A 24,550-nucleotide genomic window follows, 5' to 3' on the forward strand; every position below is an offset into this window, starting at 1 on the left:
GGTTACTTCAAGTTTCTTATTAATTGTGTGTCTTAGCATTTATTTATTTTTGGTTCCTCATAGGTCATTTTGTGTGTGTGTTCTACTTTGGGGACATGTTCATCACATGTTGAAAGTCAGTTTCATGAAGTTCTTTTATCAGATAGCACATGGTGAATTTAAAGTTTTTCCCCCATTGTTTTCCCATTTTTTTCAGTCTAGTAGTAATCTGCGTGGTTTTGATAATATATTTAATAATAATTCTTTTCTAAATCTGATGTCCTTGTGTCAAGTTTGTTTTCATCTGACTGGTAATCTAATTTTTTGCTTTCTTTTGTATTTTTTAACCTTTGTATTTTTTACAGTTCTCTTTCTATACATGTGGAGTAATTTTTATTTTATAATATGAAAAGAACAACAACAACAAAAACTAAGTGAAGGAAAGCAAACAAACTTAGCAGATAATAACAGTAATTATGTGGAAATGTGATAATAATATTGAAATAAATAAAATGCTTAATGTGCTAAGATTTTTTATTATCTGCAGCTTCCCACGGAAAACTCAAGGACATCCTTTTTGCCTTTTGCCCCTTCCTTGTCTAACTGTGTGTTTAAGTCTCCCCAAAACCCTGCCCCCTTACAGGATATCACTTCTACAGATGTGCAATGATGAAAAGCAGCAACAACCCCTCAACTCAGTTCTTCGCCATCACAAGACCTGCAACACCAGAGTTTTCAAAGTGCCCACAGCTATCTCTTTCAAAGGCTATAGACTGACGGGGGGGCTGATAAAGGGGGGGAGGAGTTGAATTGCAAGGACATTTTTTCACTTGAACCTCAAGCCTCTGCTCCAGGATTCAAAAGATACATACGTAAAAGATCACAATTGTGTCAAGATATGCAAGAGATATTTAATTATTTTGTTTTGTATTATGTGTTATTATGTAAGAATGTTGAAATGTGTCTGACAGTGTGATTTCCACAAAGGGGGGCAATTTATTGTGTGTAACTGTTGTTATGTTTAATGTCTTATTGCTTACACCCCAATGGAGAATTCTCATGCATTTTATACTTTCTAATAGCTCACACTATTGTGTAGTGCAATGTTTAGATAACCACATTTCATTGTCCCACCTGGCACTATGCCAATCTTCCCTATCCATTTTAAAATGTGTTAAACCTCGCTTTGCCAAGGACAAACTTATGGATCCATAAAACACCAGGTACATGAAGGTGGATATGCTTTGGTTTAGCAGGAATGATCCCTTATAGACTTAAATTGACTTATTTGGACAACTGCCCTTGTTAAGAATGGTTTTCTTTTAACAGATTGGTTTGAAGACTTGAGAACCATGGGGCAAGATAAATTCAAATTGGACTCAGTTTGAATTGGGCAAGTGTATCCAGGCTGCAATTAGCTTTTTGGTCCTTTAAGTGCAAGTGAGCAACTTTCCATGAGTGCGAGACCACAGCCTATAATAAAATCCCATAGCTAAAGGCCAAGGCGAAGACCTCTCCCTCACGAGATGCCCAAACCTGTGCCAGCTATGGTGAATGCTAGGCAACATGGTTAAATGAAAGCCCCAAGGGGATTCAACAGACAGGATGTGTTGCTGTAGCACTGTCGGTGTGAGACCACAGAAGAGCTACCTTGACACCTGAGAACACAAAAATGGCGGGGGGGAAAGCAAACTGCACTTTTCAGTCATTAGTGGACCTTCCTGCTAGGTGTAAAGCATAGAACACTATTGAGTAAATGGTCTCTCCCAAAGTGTTAGAATGCCACAAGTAATTTAGTAGCAAAACGCAACATGTGTTATTTTTATATGATATATTTATACAAAGACATCCATTTACAACATACGATGTTATTATTTGTGGGGCAAAAAATTTTAAGAAAAATTCTAGCCCCAAAGGGGGGAATAATGTGATAGGAATTTTATGGTCTTAAATATATAGTAATGTTCATAACTGCACATACATAGATCAGCACAGGAAAGCCAACCTGGAACCATTTTGATTCCTAAACTGACCAAATCCTTTCTCTGCAAGGTTAAACTGGAAAAGCCTCCCCATTGTCTCTTCCTTCACAAATCCTGTCTTAATCTGTGTTTGAATAAGGTGTGAGCCTGTGACCTAGCCCAGGAAATAAGTATTTTACCACTACAAAAGAATGGCCAGGCTCCCCAGAAAATCCAATCAAGTAACCTGCTAGACAGGAGATAAACAAGGACAAGAGAAAAACAACATTTAAATTTCTGTGATGTAGGTGGGATGTATCTGAGGGGTGGTCTTAGGTTACACCCCTTCTGTGATGTATGTTTCTGGGGGTGGTCTTGATCTAGAGGATGGGAATTTCAAAAGTCTTTATAAGGCCTTGCAGGCCATTGTTCTGGGTCCTCTTCCTCTCCTGCGTGTGAGGGGAGTACCCTGTTGCAACAGATCAATAAAGATCAAGCTTACTAGCTGCTTTGCTTCTCAATATTCTCTGGTTGGCCTCTGTTATTTTCTCCTACCAATAGGGAACCTATGTAAGGACTCTATATGGGCTCTTGGATACCCCATAAGGGAAAAGGGCATATTTTTATTTACAACAATAGTAACTCGGGTTAAGAACTTTGCTTCAGGATGAGAACAGAAATCGTGCTCTGGTAGTGCGGCGGCAGCAGGAGGCCCCATTAGCTAAAGTGGTAGCTCAGGTTAAGGACAGTTTCAGGGTAAGAATGGACCTCCAGAACAAATTAAGTTCTTAACCCAAGGTGCAGGGAATGGTTTTACCAAGACTCTCCAATTACAGTGCTTTGGGGAATGATATGGAAGCAACATATCAGAAAAGAGTACAAAACTATGGTGTGTGTATATGAAGTGAATCCTTTTTTATCCTCCCACAATTCAACTTTAAAGGCACTTGGCACAACCACCCTGCCCCATCCTGCCCAGCCCAGCACAGCTGTCTGAAATCTGGCAGATTTCATACCCTTAGAATTCCATCCATTTGCAAATTCCATCCATTTCTGCTAAAACATTTAAAAAAGTCATAGACTGTTATCCTTTTTAAATAAACTTTAACTTTAATTAATTTATATAGTTTTAAAAAATAGTTACATACTGCAGTTTCATTTTTAAAAACTTAAATTAGTTTACAACACGCACACACATACACACATTCCCATCAGTTTTGCCTTGTACAATATAGTTTTGTATGTTATCTTTGGTAACAATTTTGTATGTTATTTTTGTAGATGTGGCACATAGAAGTGCGTCATCTAAATTTGTGTTTCTACAACACAAAGTTAGATGACTCACTCCTTTTCACCACGTTGCATTTGAAAAGGTTAATAAGTTAAGTTCACATTAAAATGTAAAACGACTCAAATTTCTTCCCCATCCACATAAGAGAAGAGTGTTCCGCCTGTGTTCCAGTAATTCACATAGCACCTTGAATTAGCCTCTCGGACTTTTTCTGGATATATAAATGTGGTGGATAGTTAACTGGCATTATCACACAGAACTGCTTTAAGAGCAGTATTTCTTACTTAGTTTCACTAAGGTCTCCTTTGATGTGGTTTGCATAGAATTTTTGTAAAGGTTTTGATGGTAGTGCAAATTTATTTGGTCTGGCTACAGTGGGCTTCAAAATTGCTCGAACATTGCCAGATACTTCCAGCAAAAGAACGTTAGGCATGTTTTGTTCCAATTAATGAGGCATTAAGATTGATGGGAGAGGTAATTAAGGTACAAGTCTATAGGTTCTTGAATGCTGCTTAAGCAATTAGCATCCCCAAGGAACACAATCTAAACAGGAAATCTCCTTCCATGTAGAAGGCAAAAGTCCTCAACCTTCCTGGGCTGTGAAGGCCCATAGATAAAGATCAAAGAGAGGAGGGTTTTACTCATGTTTGCTAGAACACATCTCAGATCTTCCGCATGATTCCCCGCCTTTGTGGATGCTCAATTGTGCAGAGAGAGCTAATGAAATCTTTTGAATTTCATTTTTTTAAGTTAACCTTTATTTTATTCTATATATACAAATACTTATATACTCCAGTTTTGTAAAATAAAAAATTAAAGCAGTTTTCAACAGTTCAACAGTTATATATTTGCAATAAAAGCCACACAGCAAATTTAATTCAGAAATCACCAACTAACTATTATAGAAGTTATGTTATTTGTCTGCATGAGTGTTCAGCAAAAGTTTAAAAGTTACAGCAGAGAACACCTGCTGAAACTCAAGTGGAAGACTGCACTGAAGGTGGAATTTGTGTTGACAACAGATGGGGATGGATGGTGTCAATTTCAGTTTCTCATTTATCAAAGCTTATGTTTGGTTTGCCACATCTCCAAATCAGCCTGCAATTCTTAGTGCCCCAATGAAAATCTGCCACCATTTTAGGGTTCACTCAAGCAAATATACAAGTTGGTTTGCAATTTTGCATAATACACGTTTTCCAGGCAATTTAGCCTAACACTGTGTTCTTGTATTTTATTTCCAGTAACATATGTGAGATTATGTACACTTCCCCTAAAATGTGAATTTTTGTACACATCATTTAGACTGAAAAAATAAAATAAGCCCAAATTTAAAAGAATCAATTCTGCTTGCTACATTTCCACTTCAGATTGCAAATGTAAATTAAAGGTAAAGGTAAAGCTAAAGGGACCCCTGACCATTAGGTCCACTCGTGGCTGACTTTGGGGTTGCAGTGCTCATCTCGCTTTCTTGGCCGAGGGAGCCAGCGTACAGCTTCCGGGTCATGTGGCCAGCATGACTAAGCCGCTTCTGGCAAACCAGAGCAGCGCACGGAAACACTGTTTACCTTCCCGCCGGAGCAGTACCTATTCATCTACTTGCACTTTGATGTGCTTTCACACTGCTAGGTTGGCAGGAGCAGGGACCGAGCAACGGGAGCTCACCCCGTCGCAGGGATTCGAACTGCCAACCTTCTGATCAGCAAGTCCTAGGTTCAGTGGTTTAACCCACAGCGCCACCCACGTCCCACCAAATGTAAATTAGTTATGTCCTTATTAAAACATGACATTTCTTCCCCTTTCTGTACAGGAAGAAGAGGTTTTTTTTGTTTTTGTGTGTGTGTTTTTGGCGGGGGTGGTCACATTAATTCAAAAAGAAGGAGGCGTTCTCTTTGATTTTGCCTCTTGGGCATATATAAATGTGATAGATTCCTTGCTCCCATTACCACAGAACACTCCTTTATTCTAGCAGCCATTTTTTAGCAAGAAGTCCTTTTTGTCTACACAGCAAAAAGTCAAGATGGTAAGTGGATTAATGCTTTTGTGCCTCACTAAGGTCAGTGATCCAAACCTTTCACCTGTTGCAAAGGCTTATGTGGCAATGCAAATTTATTTGCTCTGACTAAAATGGGCTTCAGAATTAGGGTGCTTCAAAGGCTCCCTGTCCCCTCTGACTCCTGCCAGTCAATATCAGAATCCTAGTCATTAGTCACGTAACCTACTTGCAGTTAATTGAAACCCTCTCACTCTATTCACTCTTTATTACAGTTTTCCAGAGTTCAGGGGGGGAGTTTAGTTGCCCCCACAGTTGAGGTATTTCAAAAGAAGATTATGCGTACAGTGCAGATATTTGGGGATATATTAATGTCCTCCCCTTAGAAGTGGTGCAGAACTCTTTCCTGAAATCACTGTTGATTGTCCCCAAAGGTACACCTGCCCCCTTTTAAGAGCTGAAACAGGGCTAATCTGCTTACAAACCAGTGTGCATGTATTGCTAGCCCTATACTGGCTGAAGCTGGCTAGCATGAGTAATACCAGGCTCCCTAAAAATGCCTCCGAGAGCAATTGCATTTTACACCCTGAAGCTCTTGGGCAAACTCAGTCAGTAAGATTCTCCATTATTATGGGATTAATGTGGACTCCCTACCAAATCTTGCCTCTAACAGAGTCAAACAACTCATCAAAGAGAAAAACCATTTGGACTCTAAATGGCGGGACCTTCATTTACTTTCCCAGATGGCATACTCATCCTGGTATCCAATATAGAAAACATATTTTGGGCTGGAGCCGTACTTCATTAATCTCACGCTGGCACCACTTAGAAAAGCATTTACAGCTTTGCGTCTTCAGTGTATGCCCTCTGCATATCTAGTGGGGAGATTCAATAACGCCCTTGTGCACCAAAGACTCTGCATCTGTGAGTCGGGAGACATGGAGGACATTCCATCCCATTTGTTACTGTGCCCTTTATAGACAAAAATTCCTTCATTACATCCTTTCCTCTCTTTCCCCTTGATCAAATCTCTATTTTGCTGGCTGGCAATAACATATTTATTACTGCACAGGTTGCAAAATTTGCCTTGGCTGCAAGTAAGTTGAGCACTAGGCACCAAGACACGTATCGTAAGGGGGAGTGTGAGATCATAGAATCATAGAATCATAGAGTTGGAAGAGACCACAAGGGCCATCGAGTCCAACCCCCTGCCAAGCAGGAAACACCATCAGAGCACTCCTGACATATGGTTGTCAAGCCTCTGCTTAAAGACCTCCAAAGCAGGAGACTCCACCACACTCCTTGGCAGCAAATTCCACTGTCGAACAGCTCTTACTGTCAGGAAGTTCTTCCTAATGTTTAGGTGGAATCTTCTTTCTTGTAGTTTGGCTCCATTGCTCCGTGTCCGCTTCTCTGGAGCAGCAGAAAACAACCTTTCTCCCTCCTCTATGTGACATCCTTATATATTTGAACATGGCTATCATATCACCCCTTAACCTCCTCTTCTCCAGGCTAAACATGCCCAGCTCCCTTAGCCGTTCCTCATAAGGCATCGTTTCCAGGCCTTTGACCATTTTGGTTGCCCTCCTCTGGACACGTTCCAGTTTGTCAGTGTCCTTCTTGAATTGTGGTGCCCAGAACTGGACACAGTACTCCAGGTGTGGTCTGACCAGAGCAGAATACAGTGGCACTATTACTTCCCTTGATCTAGATGCTATACTCCTATTGATGCAGCCCAGAATTGCATTGGCTTTTTTAGCTGCCGCGTCACACTGTTGGCTCATGTCAAGTTTGTGGTCAACCAAGACTCCTAGATCCTTTTCACATGTACTGCTCTCAAGCCAGGTGTCACCCATCTTGTATTTGTGCCTCTCATTTTTTTTGCCCAAGTGCAATACTTTACATTTCTCCCTGTTAAAATTCATCTTGTTTATTTTTGTCCAGTTCTCTAATCTGTCAAGGTCATTTTGAAGTGTGATCCTGTCCTCTGGGGTGTTAGCCACCCCTCCCAGTTTGGTGTCATCTGCAAATTTGATCAGGATGCCCTTGAGTCCATCATCCAAGTCGTTGATAAAGATGTTGAATAAGACCGGGCCCAAGACAGAACCCTGTGGCACCCCACTAGTCACTCTTCTCCAGGATGAAGAGGAACCATTGATGAGCACCCTTTGGGTTCGGTCAGTCAGCCAGTTACAAATCCACTGAGTGGTAGCATAGTGAAGACCGCATTTTACCAGCTTCTTTACAAGAATATCATGGGGCACCTTGTCAAATGCCTTGCTGAAATCAAGGTAGGCTACATCCACTGCGTTCCCTTCATCTACCAGGCTTGTAATTCTGTCAAAAAACGAGATCAGGTTAGTCTGACATGACTTATTTTTCAGAAATCCATGCTGACTATTGGTGATCACAGCATTCCTTTGTAGGTGCTCACAGACTGTTTGCTTAATGATCTGCTCCAGAATCTTCCCTGCTATTGATGTCAGACTGACTGGGCGGTAATTATTTGGGTCCTCTCTTTTCCCCTTTTTGAAAATAGGGACAACATTTGCCCTCCTCCAGTCTGCCGGGACTTCGCCTGTTCTCCAGGAATTCTCAAAGATGACTGCCAGTGGTTCTGAGATCACATCTGCCAGTTCTTTTAATACTCTTGGATGCAGTTCATCTGGCCCTGGAGACTTGAATACATCTAAACTAGCCAAATATTCTTGTACTATCTCCTTAGTTATTCTGGGCTGTGTTTCCTTTGCTGAATCATTTGCTCCAAATTCTTCAGGTCGGGCATTGTTTTCTTTATCGGAGAAGACTGAGGCAAAGAAGGCATTGAGTAGTTCAGCCCTTTCTGTGTCCCCTGTTTGCATTTCACCATCTTCTCCTCTGAGTGACCCCATTGTTTCTTTGTTCTTCCTTTTGCTACGAACATACCCATAAAAGCCTTTTTTGTTGCTTTTAACCTCTCTAGCAAGCCTGAGTTCATTCTGTGCTTTAGCTTTTCTGACTTTGTGTCTACACGTGCTGGCTATTTGTTTGAATTCCTCTTTGGTGGTTTCCCCCCTTTTCCATTTTTTGTACACATCCTTTTTTAATCTTAATTCAGTTAAAAGTTCTTTAGATAGCCACCCTGGTTTCTTTAGGCACCTTCCATGTTTCCGTCTCATTGGTATTGCCTGACGTAGTGCTTTTAGTATCTCCCTCTTAACAAACTCCCAGCCATCATGAACTCCCTTTCCTTTTAGTATTGTTGTCCATGGGATCTCACCCAGCACTTCCCTAAGTTTTATGAACTCGGCTTTCTTAAAGTCAAGAAATTGAGTCCTAGTATGCTTGGCTGCTCCTTTCCGCTGTATAGTAAACTTCAGAAGAGCATGATCACTCGCGCCTAATGATCCTTCCACTTCTACCCCACTAACCAGGTCATCAACATTGGTTAGGACCAGATCTAAAATGGCTGTTCCTCTTGTTGCTTCTCCCACTTTCTGGACAATGAAGTTGTCTGCAAGGCCAGTGAGGAATCTGTTTGACCTTATGCTCTTGGCTGAGTTTGACGTCCAACAAATATCCGGGTAATTGAAGTCCCCCATTACTACTATCTCCCTTCCTTTTGCATGCTTGGCCATCTGTTCCAGGAAGGCATCATCTATGTCCTCCGTTTGGCTTGGGGATCTATAGTAAACTCCCACAATGAGGTCTCTGTTATTCTTCTCTCCCTTAATTTTGACCCAAATACTCTCACTTTGGCTTTGAGGATCTAAATCTTGGATCTCTTCACAGGTATACACATCCCTGACATATAACGCCACTCCTCCTCCTTTCTTGTCTGGTCTGTTTCTCTGAAATAGATTGTATCCCCCCATTATTACATTCCAATCGTGGGACTTATCCCACCAGGTTTCAGTGATGCCTATTATGTCATATTTAGTTTGCTGTACCAAGAGCTCAAGCTCATCTTGTTTATTTCCCATGCTTTGCGCATTAGTGTACAGACATTGAAGTCCATTAATCATTCCCCCGTGTCTCTTATTCAAGGATCTTTTCCTCCCACCACTAGGTCCGCGTGCTGTTTGCTCCATTTGGTCTATGACATTTGGATGATCATCTTCATTAATTGATAGACTCCTACCTTCAGGAGCACTGTCTCCCTCCCCCACATTAGTCAGTTTAAAGCCCTCCTGATGAGGTTTCTGAGATTTTTGGCAAAAACATTTCTCCCAACCGTTGTGAGGTGCAGCCCATCACTTGCCAGAAGTCCATCTTCAAGAAACTGCAGTCCGTGATCTAAGAATCCAAACCGTTCCTGTTTACACCATTTGCGAAGCCAGCTGTTCACTTCCACTATTTTCCCCTCTCTCCCTGGGCCACGTCGTTCAACTGGGAGGACAGATGAGATGACAATTTGTGCATTTAGTTGCTTCAATTTCCTGCCGAGAGCCTCGTAGTCTCTTTTGATCTTCTGGAGGCTATTGCTTGCAGTGTCATTGGTTCCCACATGAACCAAGAGGAAGGGGTATTTGTCATTGGGTTTTATGATTCCTTGCAGTCGTTCAGTTACATCTTGGATCTTAGCCCCGGGGAGACAGCACACTTCCCGAGACATCTTGTCAGGCCCACAGATCACTGCTTCTGTTCCCCTCAGTAGGGAATCCCCTATCACCACTACACGCCTCCTCTTGGGTTTGGTCGGGATTCTTCCGTGAGCTGTCCGTTCCAAGGTCGCCTGCACATTCCCTGAGGACTGACTTTGCTGCTCGTCTTCATATACCTGATCGACTGTAATGAGGGAGAGATCCTCAAATGGAGTCTGCTCTTCGTCTTCGTCTTCCATGCTAGGGGAGAGGACCTCAAAGCGATTGTGTATTTCTAAGCAATCAGAGTGAACCCTGGGCCTCCTACTTCTTTGAGTCACGTTTCTCCATATATCTGGCTCCTGTGTTGGTGAACTAGACTCCTCAGGGGAGTCCCCTGTCTCCTCCTTGGTGGAGACGGTGTGATCTGTTGCTTCCAAGAAGAGCTCCCGCTCTCTAATTCTTTGGAGCGTAGCTACACGTTCCTCCAGTTGCTGGACTTTGTCTTTTAAGAGGGCAATCAACATGCAATTGCTGCAGGTAAAGCTGCCTGCAACCTTTGGCAAGATGGCAAACATTGCGCAGGAATCGCAGGCGACTGCAGCTGTTCCCTCCCCTTCCATCTTGAGATCGTGTCGTTGGGGTTGGCTACAGAGGTCCTCCATCATAAAAAGCTTGAAGACAGGACAAATACACAAAAAAAACACCTAGATCTCCCCTAACAACGTTTGAGACTAGCTCCCCTAAATCTAAAAGATGGATTTAACTGCGCGCGCCGCTAGGCGCGCGCCGCTGCCCTGCAAACTCTGATAAGCTCCTCCCACAGCTAATCCCCTGCCTCAACAGAAACCCTGCCCCCTCTGACCTTTACACAGGGAAAACAGCTAATCAGCCACCAAGAAACACACACACACAAGAAAACCCTTTTTGCTCCTTCTTCAACTGCTTCCCTGCAAACTCTGATAAGCTCCTCCCACAGCTAATCCCCTGCCTCAACAGAAACCCTGCCCCCTCTGACCTTTACACAGGGAAAACAGCTAATCAGCCACCAAGAAACACACACACACAAGAAAACCCTTTTTGCTCCTTCTTCAACTGCTTCCCTGCAAACTCTGATAAGCTCCTCCCACAGCTAATCCCCTGCCTCAACAGAAACCCTGCCCCCTCTGACCTTTACACAGGGAAAACAGCTAATCAGCCACCAAGAAACACACACACACAAGAAAACCCTTTTTGCTCCTTCTTCAACTGCTTCCCTGCAAACTCTTGCAAAAGATGTGGAGTGCTTAACTTATGCAGGTGTGATTTTTGAATTTCTGCTTTGCTGTTGTTGCTGTTTAGTTTTAAATCAATTATTTGTATTCTATGCATTGTGACCAATTGTGACAGCTTATAGCTTTTAGCAGTAAATATTTCATTCATTTATTAAAATGTAAATAACCACAAAGTTCTAGTGGAGTCAAAGCTTAGTGTAAACTCTCAAAGCAACTGAAAGCCTGTTTTGCTGAATTCTTCTCCCTTCCCATTCCTCTTTTTCAGAAAGTTGCTCTCATCCTGATCATGTTATGCATCACCTGGCTGGGCAAGGGCCAAGGCTCTTGTGTCCGAACCATAAATAAAGCAGAAGTTAAAGATGGTAAAGTTATTGAACAGCCTACTGATTTGTGCAATTGATTATTTCATGGTTGGCTTTTTTTAAAAAAAAAATAAATTGATCCTGACTCAGGATTAGGGATGTGAAAGAAATTCCATTCAGTTTGCATTTGAAGGTGAATCTATCAAATTATCAATTTCTAGAAGACATGAGAAACAAAACAAAGTCTTCCTTTGCAATCTGTTGTTGTATGAATTTTGCAAGGCAGTTCTCCAAGCAAATAGTGTTTACAAAAATGCATATGCTAGGTAAAAGTGTGCGTAAAAATGAACATATTAGCAAAAATATAAAAACAAATGCAATATATTGGGAGAAATCACTTGCAAAAATGGGGACATTAGTCAAAACTGCATACAAAATGTGCTTATTATGAAATATTTGCACTAGCAATGTTGAACAATTTTCATGAAGAAAGAGCAGGGCCTGCACACTCAAGCAAGCATTTCCATAGACTTCAACCCACCCCTACTTGCTGGGACAAGGCACCAGATGGCCAAATTCATGGAGATCCAGGCTTGGGCTGAGTCAGCTTGAGACAGCCCTAAATTGCCCTGGGTTGAATCAGGCCTCCAGAGCAATGAAAAGCTGTCAGGAGACAGCATGTCCAGAAGGAAGACTGCAGAGGTCAGCTTCACCACCTTGTTAAAAGCAACAGCTAAGCATTAACTCTCCACCCAAATTGATTCAGGACTGATTCGTGGGTGGGAGGGTTGATTCCTAGATTGTCCTGGATCAGGTGAAGGGTGTTTTGGAAATTCAAGCATTCTTTTGGATTCAGTGGCAACAGCAACAGTAGTGGAGAGGAGTTCACTGCCTTTATAGTGTCAGGCTCGAACACAGCATAAAAAACAGTGACACATACTTTTAGCAGAATAACATAGCATAAGCAAGATAAAATACTTTCCCCTTCAGTTATCAGGAGCACCAGAGGATGATAACAGAGAGATTTTAGCTGGCCAGTACACAGCAGGAACAGATCAGCGCCTACGTCAAAGCTCAAACGTCAGACCCTATCAGGAAGATTGACATCCCTGAGAGGCCGCATGCTGGCTGGACTGACATCCAAAGGTCCTCCCGCACCCTGCCAGCACTTATCCTTGAAGCACATTAGCCATTCAGGGCAATAAAGCAACCCCTGAGAGTCCTAAAGGGTGTAACCTTTTAGGATGGGCCAATAATGAAGCAGGAAGACTTGTATAAACCAAAAAACCTATCTCCTCAGTATTATTCCGCAATAGGTTTTCCCTATAGAGGGGAGTGTGTGCACAGCCTTACGATGTACCAGGAACTATTCTTATTTCCTGATCCATGCACTTGATCAGTTACCATCCATATTTTGGTCCTTTGGTTTGCCTTCTGGGCATACCTTCTCAAACTGTGTTTTGCAGGATTGCCAGAGTTGTCCTCCTTCAGTATCCAGTCCCCTCTTCAGGTTCCCTAAAAATTAAAGATTTGAGTGGGCAATGGTGTGTATCTTCTCTTTCCCACAGGAGTGGGGAATCTATGGGCCATCACTCTCACCACCCCCAGCCATTAATCACGCTGGTGTGTGGAGTCTAAAATGCAAATTGGAGTCTAAAAACACCTGGAAGGTCGCAGCTTGTCCATCCCTGGCCTAATATACAACTTGGTGAATGCACACACATGCACCCAAAGGCACCAGCCAGACCAGAACCTGTCATTTCATCAACCATTTCATCAACCACTGCAGCTGCAGAGGTGTATTTTGAAACCATTGGTTGTGGTGATGGGCATCCATGCAGGCAGGGGTGGGGGGAACCACTGCCCTCTCTCACAGGTGCCTCGTAATTTCCAGATCCCCATTTTTATTTTTTAAAAGTGGGAGGAGAGTGCATTTCTAACATTTGTATAATTTGAACTTTCAGGCAAGATGTACAGGTGCTATTCTTCTCAATCTTGGGAGATAAACTAGTCTGTTCCCCCAGGAGGAAGCCCACAAGCGGAGAACAGGAGCAACTGGGACTCAGAAACAGGCTGTCTCCCACAGTGGGAAGAGCCAGACTGGAGAAATAAGCTGTGGGTGCTGTTACAGGCTGGGCAACCATGAGAGTGTGGTGCCAAGTGGTGATAATTTCCCCAGGTTATCTTCTGATTTGAACAGCTGCTTTTTGTTGCATTTTGGAAGTGCGGGCACTGATGCCGATGAAACTGACCGTGTTCTCCCTGCCATCTCTAGGATCAGTCATTCCTCCAGATGGATGCACTTCTCCTTTGGATGGGACAAAACACGGAATGGGGTCTGAGTGGAATGGAGCTAAAGGCATGAAATGCAAGTGCAGCAGAAGCGGAGCAGAATGCTGTGACAATAGGTAGGAAAAAGTAAAAGATTGGCACTGGGCCTATTCATCCATTGCCCACACTGGCAGGGGGAGAATCTCCCTCTGTCAGTGAATAGAGGCTTGATCAGTTATGGACACAGATTTACATGTGCTACTTTATATTTATTGGTGCAAATTTAGAAACAGTTAGAAATACAAGGCATTATAATCATCATCATCATCATCATCATCCTGCCCTTCCTCCCCCAGGAGCCCTTGGCAGCATACAGAAGTAGAATTTAATAGAGAAACAATGCAAATATTTTAAAAAAGATTAAAACATTCTAAAAAGATCTAAACTCAATTGCAGCTTTAAGAAAACATTGTAAAAAACAATTTAAAACATTCTTTCATCCAAAGCTCTTAGGGCCGGTTAAACGACCCCCGTGGGCTGCTTGTGGCCCATGGGCCTTAGGTTGGCAACCCCTGCTTTAAAGCATGGGCTGTGCCTAGGAAGTGCATGGAAAGTAAGTGTGGAGAAGCCCTGAGACAAAGAAGACTGACAGGCAGTGCCATTCCCTGGAGTGGCTGTCAGCAAGGAGGCAGGCGCTGGCTGAGGACCTCCTGAGCTTGCCTTAATGGACTGCCCGCCACTGAGCCGGACACCGTGAGTAGCCCCTCTCGTTGGTGTTGTGGCACCACATTAAGATTGCAATCCTCTATAGCGATGTGCTTATCGAATTGACTCCCATGATCTATCAAGCTGAACCAGGGGCAAAGGACATGCAGTTAGAAGGAAAGGACAGGGTGAGCAGAGGGATTTCTTTTCAGGACCAGAACTGAGCAGAGCTCACACATCCCTTCCACACAGAAGTGCACATCTGGTTAGCCTTCTCCATTTCAGCCACATGTTTAGGACCTTGGCTTTTTTGTTGCTGTTGGTAAGCAACTGGGAGGCAGAAGCAGCTGTATTTGAAGAACTGCTGCAAATCACTAGGGGAATCAGTCTGCCAGGAGACCTTGATCTACCTTCTGCCCACACACCAAGAGAAGGCAAGCTGCTGAACTCCACGTTCAACTCCTACTTTCACCAGTCCTGACCAGCATAGCTAATAGTCAGGGGTGATGGTAGCCTTGTTGGCTACTCCCAGTATATACACTTAGTGCCAATCCACATTTGCCTGAAAAATCCTGACTTGCTTTGCTCGGTGGCTCCACGGGTGCACTTTCTACTTCTGTCCTGGAACCATCTCCAGGAAACCAGGTTTCTTTGTGCACACTTGGGTTGTGCATTGTCAGATTTTTCTGCCTTGCTCCACCCTCTGGGGGTCAGTGTGGGGGTTACCTGTTGCTAAAAGGTAAAGAGAATAAGCTAAGTTTCCAGGACTCTTTGCTCCCCCCTCCAAATAGGTTATTAAGAGGGTTTCTAAAGGCACTCTAGGCTTCTGGCCTCCTTGCTCCCAACTTATCACCTCTGCATTCTCTAGAATGGCCTTTCAGTTTTTTAAGAGGGAAGGTTTTGCAGTTATGCAGAAAGATGTGATACGATCAGAACGTGAGTGTTTTATTGCAGAACAGGGTCATCTGGAAAATGAGGGGGAAATCCCAGGTCCCAGGCAGGCAATAACTGGGGGGGGGGTGCAGTTCAATGGTGGGAAGCTCTAATGAAAAACTATTGCCAGGGAGGGGGCATGGGAAGAAAGGGAGGAGGTGGGAGGAAACGGCCCCTGCCAGCAGATCTGCAGAAACTTCAAAGAAAGCTATTCACAAGCCCTTCCAAAATCAGTTTGCGTGGACAGGCAAAGTCCCCCAAACCCTGGGCGGCCCCCATGTGGAATAACGACTCAAGACAACGTGCTATGGGATTAAAATTGGCCACAACTTTATTATGTTTCAGATGTGGGTAGACCTTGGCTCAGGCACTGGGCGTTTATCCCTCCCCGGTCCCCAGCGGGGATCTGGGGAACATCAGGGTTATCCGGGGGGGGGGGGCTGGCTCTGGAGAACATATGTTCAAGCAGAGAGAGTCTGCCCCCATTACGGCACCGTCGCAGGCATATGGTCAAAGCCTCCCCTCAAATAACCCCTTTAACGGGGAACCCTGGTATCGCCGCCGCAAAGAGGAAGGAGGCGTGGGTCACCGCTGCACCCCCCCCATTCAGAGAAGATAGACTAAAGGATTCCGCCCAAGGCCTGATACCGCCAAAGTTGTGATGTTTTGCTACGGGGAAGGCAAAACCTGCCAATGCAGGGAAATTCCTTTCCGGCCCTTCAACAGCGACCCTGACGTAGCAGCGCCCGCGTACCTGTGGAGAAGAGGTTAACCTGCAAAAGAAGTCTTAACTGAGGGTGGGTAGGGTGGGAGAAGCTCTGGAGCCAACTGAAGATTCCCAGGTAAGATCCTCCCTCTATTGTGTGGGCAGGGGTCCCTCCCCCTACCTAGCCTGATCACCTTGGCAACGCCTGCCCAGGCGGAATTCGGCAACTGACTGAGGTAGGTAGAGACCTCTAGGTATCTCACCTGGGGGAGGCGAAGCCAAGCCTGTGCTAATGGTGCCGCGTAGGGTCCAGGGGCTGCGTGCGACCATGCAAAGGCCCCCCCCCATTTAATGTGGGGAGCGGTCATTATCAAGTGGGCCAAATCTCTCTTCAGGTTTTCTGGCAAGATCAGATTTTCTCAAGAAACTTATGGCACAGCTGCAGAACAGCATGAAAAGCTCTAGGACCCAGAATAATTAGTTGGTACACAATAGGATCAAAATACAAGTCAAGCGAATGTGAATGTGGACTTATGAGTAGGCAGGCAGAGACTGCACTGAAAGATGTTAGCGATAGCTAAACTGGTGTGTCATTTTAGAGCTTCTTTAAAGACTGTTGCAATTCAAGACAAACCTTGTTTCATACTTAATGCTTCTTCTTTTATTAGCAAACCTGGAACCAAGGGGAAATGATGATGCTTCGCAGCTGAATTTTGAAGCTATAAAGGGACCCATCACAACTGTGTTTTGAAGCTATACAAACCTATTCCATTCCCTTCATGATAGAGAACCTGAATAAATCAGTCAATGTCTTCATCTCTGCCTCTTTTCTTCCATGAGTGCCCAAAGGATGAGTGTGTCTTTATTGAATGACATGGCGGGGGCCTCATCAGGTGGAGGGTCTCTCAAAGGGTTGGCCTGGGTCAATTTTTCATGTGTCCATTCCTACAATCTTTCTATTTCCAGATTTAACTGTGGATTCTGTTTTCTAAATCTCTTAGAAAATCCATACTTAAATACTATTTAAATGTGTGCTTTACCACAAAATACATGTTTAAATGTTGTATCTCAGCTCCTAAACACCTTTTATCAAAGATTAACAAATCTAAAAATGCATTTTAGGTAGGTTTTTGAGCCAAGAACTGAATCTCAGGTTTTGCGAGAGGAACAAAAATCGAAGTGTAATTATGATCCATGTATTAGTTTGGGAAGTAAGCTGAGGATTCAGTCGTGTGGGTTCTGCTTTGCAGGGGCTTTCCTTGGGGCAAAGGCACTGGCAAAGCAGACAAGGCCCTGCAGCTTCGCTTTCCTTTTTCCCAACTGACATTCCTTCCCACCCTTCTTCCTACCCTGACCTTCTTCCCATTCACCTCTCCTTCTTGTCTGATGCCCCACCCCCCTGGCAGCCTAGGATCACTCTGGGCAGCCTGGGGTGATCCCCCTAGATTGGTCTGGTTCCAGGGTCAGACTCTGGTAATCTTTGGTAATATGCGCCAAGTGAGCCCAAAATTTGGCACCCCAAAATGGATCTTCTCAAATTTGCGCCCCCTTGGCTCAGCGCCCTGTATAGGGGAACCACTCGCACCACCCTAAATCTGGCACTGCTGGTTCTTGAACCAGGATTTGGTGGAGTTGGGCACACAGCCACAATCCCTACCTGACAAATTCACTTTATTTCGGTTTGATTCCTCTGCCAAGGGATACTGAGGTCTCCCAAATCTTGGCCGGTGAGGGAATTAAGACTCCACCAGCCTCAGAATGCAGTCCTTCCCTGGAGCTTCTTGCCTTCCAAAAGTGGGAGACATTTAATCTACAGGTTCAGAATCCCTGGGAGGTGGGTGCCACATTTATGAGTGTCTTTGTTCTATGCACAAACTCAAGTGCATGCAGGGTATGTATGCAATTACTCATGCATTCACCACCCATCACTATTATAAGTAACCACACAGTGACAATGCACAATGTAACATACAGACAAAGTATCTGTTATTTTTGTAAGCCACTTAGAGACTGTTTTAGTATTAAGCTGTATACAGTGGCATAGCGTGGGTTGTCAGCACCCGGGGCAAGGCAAGTAATTTGCGCCCCCTAACCCGTGGATTTGCGCCCCCTAACCTAACCCCCAGATGTTGCGCCCGGTGCGGCCGGGCCCCCCTGCACCCCCCACGCTACGCCACTGGCTGTATATAAAGATATGAAATAAAGAAAGGATAAATAAATAATATTGGGGAAAGGCTATTACATACCCTGCCACTGTCTTCTCTTTAGCCTTTCCTCATAGGGCTTGTTTCTATACTGCTGCTGACTATATATGCCCCCCGCCCCAATATCATGAGGAAACGTGGTCAGAGATACTCATTCAAAGAACAGAAAAGAAGGAGACATCCACCATTTCAAACCAATAAATCTATCGCAAAATCACACAGATCAACTTTTCAGATTACATGCCTTTGTTTATGGGTCGCAAGATGTGTAACAGGTGATTTGTGGGACCACAGGGGATAAAGTATGTCACATCACTAGGTTTTCTGGGGCAACTTGTCTGTCCTGTGACTCTGGTTCCAAATTCCTGCAGTAAACACTCCTAGATACCTATCAAGCAGCTGGCCTAAGGTCAGCTGGAGAAAACGTCAGACTAAGATGCTGCAGGTAACAAGTCTCTGCTAGGTTGACAGGCTTTTTCGTTTAATAAATTTATAAAGGGCACAAAAGGTACAATTTTGAAACAATAACAGAGTAAAATAAAACTTAACAATACATAATTCCAGGGTGGCAGTAAAGTTGGTAAAATTTATAAAAGCAATGAAAACACTATAAAAACATACTGGGAAAATAAAATAAAAACAAATCTTTGCCATCAAAAAGATACCAAGACATCCTATATGAGAAGAGCTACGACTGAGAAGCACACAAGGTTGCTATTTAGCAGAGATCCAGATATTTATTTTATTTTATTGCATTTGCATGGTTCTCCCCTTCTTCATCTAGTCCCCACAACAACCCTAAGAGGTAGGATGGACTGAGGGGCAGAGAGACGGGCCCAAGGTCCTAGTCTGACACTCTAACCACGACACCACACTGGCTCTGAGGGGATATGCACTGCTGTGGTGGGCTTGTCATAAGCATCTGGTTGGCTTATGTGGGAAAGAGTGTGCGCTACAATTCTATTAAACAGGCAAATCCCGTGCTAGGGATCATTAGGGAAGGCACTGGAAATAAAGCTGCTGATATCATGAAGCTGTTAGGCAAATGTATGATGCGATGGCATTTGGAGTACTGTGCACAGATCTGGTCACCTCACCTCCCAAAGGATATTGTACAGTTGGAAGAGGGCGGCCAAACCAATTAAGCAGGTAGAGAAACTCCTCTGCGGGGAAAGGTGGGTGGGTGGGTAGTTTAGAGAACAGGTAGGCCAGCGGTAGCATCAGGGAGGTCTGTGCATTTATGCAGAGCATAGAGAAAGTGGATAGAGAGAACCTTCTCTCTCTCTCTCTCTCGCTCATAACAATAAAACTGTTGGACATCCAATGAGTCTGAACATTGGAAGATTCAGGACATATAAAAGGAAGCATTTGTTCTTACAGCACACAGATTAATTATGGAACTTTATCCCCCAGAAGAAAGTTCCATAATGGTCACCAGCTTGGGTGGCTTTGGGCCAAGTGGACCAATTCATGGAGGAGAGGGCTATGGGGGCTACTCACTCTGATGGCTCGGATGTCAGAGGCACTATGTTTCTGAATGCCAATTGTTGGAAACCACAGGGGGGGGCGCTGTTGTGCTCAGGTCCTGCTTGTGGGTTTCCCATCAGCCTCTTGTGGTTTTTTAAAAATTATTTTTCATATTTTTTAACATTACAAATGTCAATTGAAACAAAATAACAAACTCCACCCCGGTTTTCAAAATGTACATTTTTTTATATTTACCGCATTTGATTACATTTATCTAACTTTAATTTAATCCTTTTTTTTTTTTTAGTCTTTTGGTTTTTGCAAATTACAAGTGTTATAAAAAAATTACCTCTTTAAGTGTTTACAATATTCTTTAATATAGTCTATGTATTTTTTCCATTCTGTATTAAATTTGTTGTCCTCTTGGTGTCTGTTTCTTCCAGTCATCTTTGCCATTTTAGCCTATTCCATCGCCTTCATAATCTGCTCTTCCTTAGTTGGTGTTTTCTCTTCCTTCCATCCCTGGGCGTAAAGCATTCTCGCAGCTGCCATCATATACATAAACAGTCTTTTCATATCCTTTGGTAATTCTTCTATTATACCTCTTTAAAAGGCTTCTGGTTTCTTAACAAAAGTTATCTTAAACATTTTTTTCAATGCATTATATATCATTTCCCAGAATGCCTTTGGCTTTTTGCATCTCCACCACATGTGGTAGAACGTGCCTTCTTTCTCTTTACACTTCCAGCATATGCTAGTATTGTTTTTATATATTTATGCTAGTCTTACCGGAGTCAAATACCATCTATACATCATTTTTATATAGTTCTCTTTTAACGTACAGCATGCTGTAAATTTCAAGTCCTTCCACAGTCTTTCCCAATCTGCAAGTTGTATATTATACCCCAGATCTTTTGCCCAGTGGATCATTAGTGATTTTACCTCTTCATCTTTAGTTTCCCATTCCCGCAATAATTTATACATTCCCATCATCACTGTGAGAAAAGGTAAGAGGCGGCATGATAGAGGTGTATGAAATCATGTCTGGTATGGAGAAAACAGGTAGAGAAAGGTTTTTCTCCCCATCTCTCTCACAGAGATGAACTCGTGGTCATCTAATGAAACTGAAGATTCAGGGAAGATAAAATGGTGCATGCTGCCCATAGTTAAATTATGGAAACGTCTCACATGGCAGACAGTGGTGGCTACCAACTTGGAGGGCTTGAAAAGAGGATTGGACAAGTTCATGGAGGGTTAGGCTACTAACTCGGATGGCTGTCTTCTCCCTCCACTTTCATGAGCCGTAGGCTTCTCAGTAGGCGTTGTGTTGGCGGCTGTGAGAACAGGATGCTGGACTGGGAAGGGCCATTGGCCGGATTCAGCAGGCTCTGCACACAATGCATAAAGTGATGGAAGCTGCTCCCACAAGATGTAATGATGGCCACCAATTTGCTAAATTTAGGTAAGTGTGGATTTTGAAGGTGGCTGTATTGCAGTTCTCTTACTGTTTTGGAAAGTGCAAACCTGTTAAATTTTGGGTTAAATGTGAACTGAATCAAATTTCTTCCCCCCCCCCAAGAGAAAGTGGTAGCCACTTTCACCCAAGAGTGGCCTCTAAAAATGCCAGGCGCTGGGGGGGGGGGGTTCCTACTGAGGAGTGCTGTTTTTCCCATTACAATGCAGGGGAAAGAATGGGGGGAAACCATGATACACAATCAAAGAACATTGTTATTGTCCAACAAAAGCCTGGGGTGGGGGGATATCATTCTTTACCACACCCGGAAAAGGTGTCAACAAAAATGCCAGGTGGATCTCATTAGGAGGGTGTTCCACAAACCATCAACAATTCCCGCTTTGAAACTGCCTGGCTTCAAATCCTGACCTGGCATAAATTCACTGGTCATCTTCCTCTTAGCCCAAATTCTCTGTGACTCTGCCCCAACCCAATCCAGCTAGAAGAACTGCTATTTGCAGTGCTCAAAGGTGGGCCAGTTCTGTCTGCCTGAAAAGGATGGTTGATTACATCCATTTCATCATGCCCTGCTTATTCCCACCCTATCCCAACTCTACAGCCCTCGTTCTCAGGTAAGTTATTGTCCCCAAGCCATCTCCCCCTCAAATGACACCCCATTTCAGGCCCCTCTCCTCAGCGGGCAGCCCTCTCTTTCCACAGCCTGTTGTTGTGAATATCTGGAGCTAAACTTCATGCAGGCTTCACTTTGCCAATGATGTTTTACAAGCTGTTCCTGTTCTGGTTTCTGCATGTTCTTACCAAGAAACAGATCTGAAGACGATTCAGCTGATAATACTCTGCCACCTACTCTAGTGTTCTCCGTGCAAAGAGAAAAAAGGCCCGGCTGAGACAGAAGCAAATGTTTTCTTCAAAACAAACATGATGTGGGCACAATAGTACACCACGAACACCAGGTCAAGGGAGACTTTCCCCTCAGCTTTGCCTCTCCACCTTCTCCTTCGTATAAATGTAGGCAGTGGATTCCCTGCCTACACACCCCATACATTTCCCCATCACTTTCCTTCTCTCAGATAGTCCAGTCTTTTGAGGAGGTAGGCTTGTTGTGGAAAACCTCCAAATCAACTTTAATTGTGCAACCTGATCTTGCCGGCATGTGACTGAATCCCACCTTAATGCGACAGTTGGAAGCTCCCTCTGACATTACTGATTTATCCAAATTATGTCAACAAGATTAAATCAATTGTATCACTTTTGAGGAGTCTCTGCTAGAGAAATAAAGGTGGTTTATCTGCTATACCTCTGTATATCAGGTTACTATCAAACGTAGAGGAGCCGTATCAGAAAAACAAACAATCTGGCAACTACAACTTGATTGTAGTGATCATTGTGACAAATGGCGGTTTCCACAGATATACCTATAATTTCACTGACACTTGGAGGCTTGACACTAATGCAGAGGAAATTGGTTCCAGGTGAATGTACTGATTCTTATGATGCAAGCAAGCATCCACCTGGGTCAGCATGGAATACATCTGAGTGCATGAGTTGCGAGTGTAATAATGGCACCATGAGCTGCTGTTCCAGGTAGGTATGAGCTTCCAAATTATTGATCTCTCAGCAAGTGGGTTTCCCAAAAAACCCCACCCAACCCCAATTGCCGTGTGGCAGAGATTTGGGAAGAGGGTACCACACAACCCTTTCCTCTCGGTTGTGACCTTCCTAACACACCACCCCCTCCGCCATGCAGCAGTCAGCCTTGGGAATAAGGCTTCCGTTGTTACCAGTGTAAGGTTTTCCTCTTAGGGTTAAGAGGGCTAATTGCTGGAGCAAGCAGGGCTGAGACGGGATAATGGTGTGACTCCACAGGCAGGCAGCTTTGTGTTTGCAAAGACAGAGCTGCATTCCATACTGGGACATTAACTTGCAATAAACATTCAAAAGTTAAGCTGTATTTAAGTCAGCTTCTTTTAAGTCACCATCTATCAAAAGGGGTCGATTTAGAGAGGCACTTAGCAAGGTTTATTTTTCTGCTTCATCTTTATTGGTGATGTTTCTACAGAACTTCAATTAGCGCACTGTTACGGTAAAATCTGGGTGCGGGGCTACTCTGCCACCCAGCTCGGCGGACTAAGTTCGCAGGTCCCTGCGGAGGAAAATGAGCTCAGCCCGAGACAGGAGCAAGATGCAGAAGATCCAGGTTTATTGCGCAACAGGTTCAAGGCGAGATTGAACAGCGGGAAAGGGGTGACATGAACTTTTAAAACTTCCCTCCATGTCCCAGAATATAGTGCAAAATACATCATAGTTACATCATGAATACATTAAGAAGAGGTTGAGTTACACAGATTACATCATGAATGCATTAGGAAGAGGTTGGGTTACACCGGATTAACATATGGAGGAGGGAGGGGTGAACATGCAGAGCTGGAGATATGTGTGGATAAGCACCTCTTGAATACTGGTGATGAGAAGACAATGGTCCATGTATGCATAGTCTGCCACCTGGCATTGCCCGGAGGAAAGGCTTGGCACAGCGATTTGACCGGATTAGGGTCTTCCTGAGGGATCATGGAAGCAGGGGAGGTGTCATGGAGTCCTGAAGAGACTGAGCCGATTGGCACCAAAAGCAAGGAAATCGGAGTTGTGGCTGATTTTATACGAATTTCTAAAGATTTCAGTCAATTTTATATTGATAACTGAGGTCGGAAACAAAATAGATACATTGTAGCAAGATTTGACACTTTTGGGAGTTGGGGGGGGCGCTAGGGGCGCCTTGGAAGAAGGCTGACAATACCATCTCTCCAGCTTGCACGAGGAGAAATTCACACCAAACTACTGATGTGGGAATGTGGAAAGCTGAGAGTTGAAGGAGGAGGGAACTGTAACTCACAGATCTTCCCATTCTTGGCTTAAGACCAGCTTGCCTTTTTCTTCAAGCCCTACTTGGGCCAATGTCCATCCCTCCACGATTCCCACCATACAAGGGGTGCAGTGGACAGGGGCCTAGCCAGGATTTATATTAAAGGGCAGGCTTTTCGTTGGGGGGGGGGGCAGAACTGAGTTATCTGTGATGCAATTGGTTAGTTAAGTTTGGGGAGCAGCTGCTCCCCCAGCACCCCCCTGGCTATGCCCATAGCAGTAGAGACAGTCTAGCTGTCCCTGGTCCTACAAATGCAACCCCTATAACTGGCCCCATTGCTCTCCATGCATTGGGGCTAGGCTCCTTTGCAATGGGGAGCCTTTTCTCCTTATGTGGGGCTACCCCGTGTGATTTTGAACCCTGAGCTTCCAGAATCCTACATCACTGCGAGAACCAACACAGATTGGGAAGGATGATTTGAGAATCCTTGCCCTGTAGTTCCATGCATAAATAAATAAATAAATAAATAAATAAATAAATAAATAAATAAAGCAAGCTCAGGCTTTCTTTG

General features: G+C 43.9%; 1 long non-coding RNA gene across 1 annotated transcript; it reads left to right on the top strand.

Annotated features, from left to right (window-relative positions):
• Positions 1–5,114: 5,114 nt before the first annotated feature.
• LOC309536491 lies at positions 5,115–16,790 on the top strand. The gene is made up of 4 exons (XR_014221519.1): positions 5,115–5,251; positions 11,323–11,419; positions 13,635–13,767; positions 16,643–16,790. It is a non-coding gene; the product is annotated as an uncharacterized lncRNA (long non-coding RNA).
• Positions 16,791–24,550: the final 7,760 nt, after the last annotated feature.

Source organism: Podarcis vaucheri (genome assembly GCF_965113315.1).
Source record: "Podarcis vaucheri genome assembly, chromosome: 7".
NCBI classification, from domain to species: Eukaryota; Metazoa; Chordata; class Lepidosauria; order Squamata; family Lacertidae; genus Podarcis; species Podarcis vaucheri.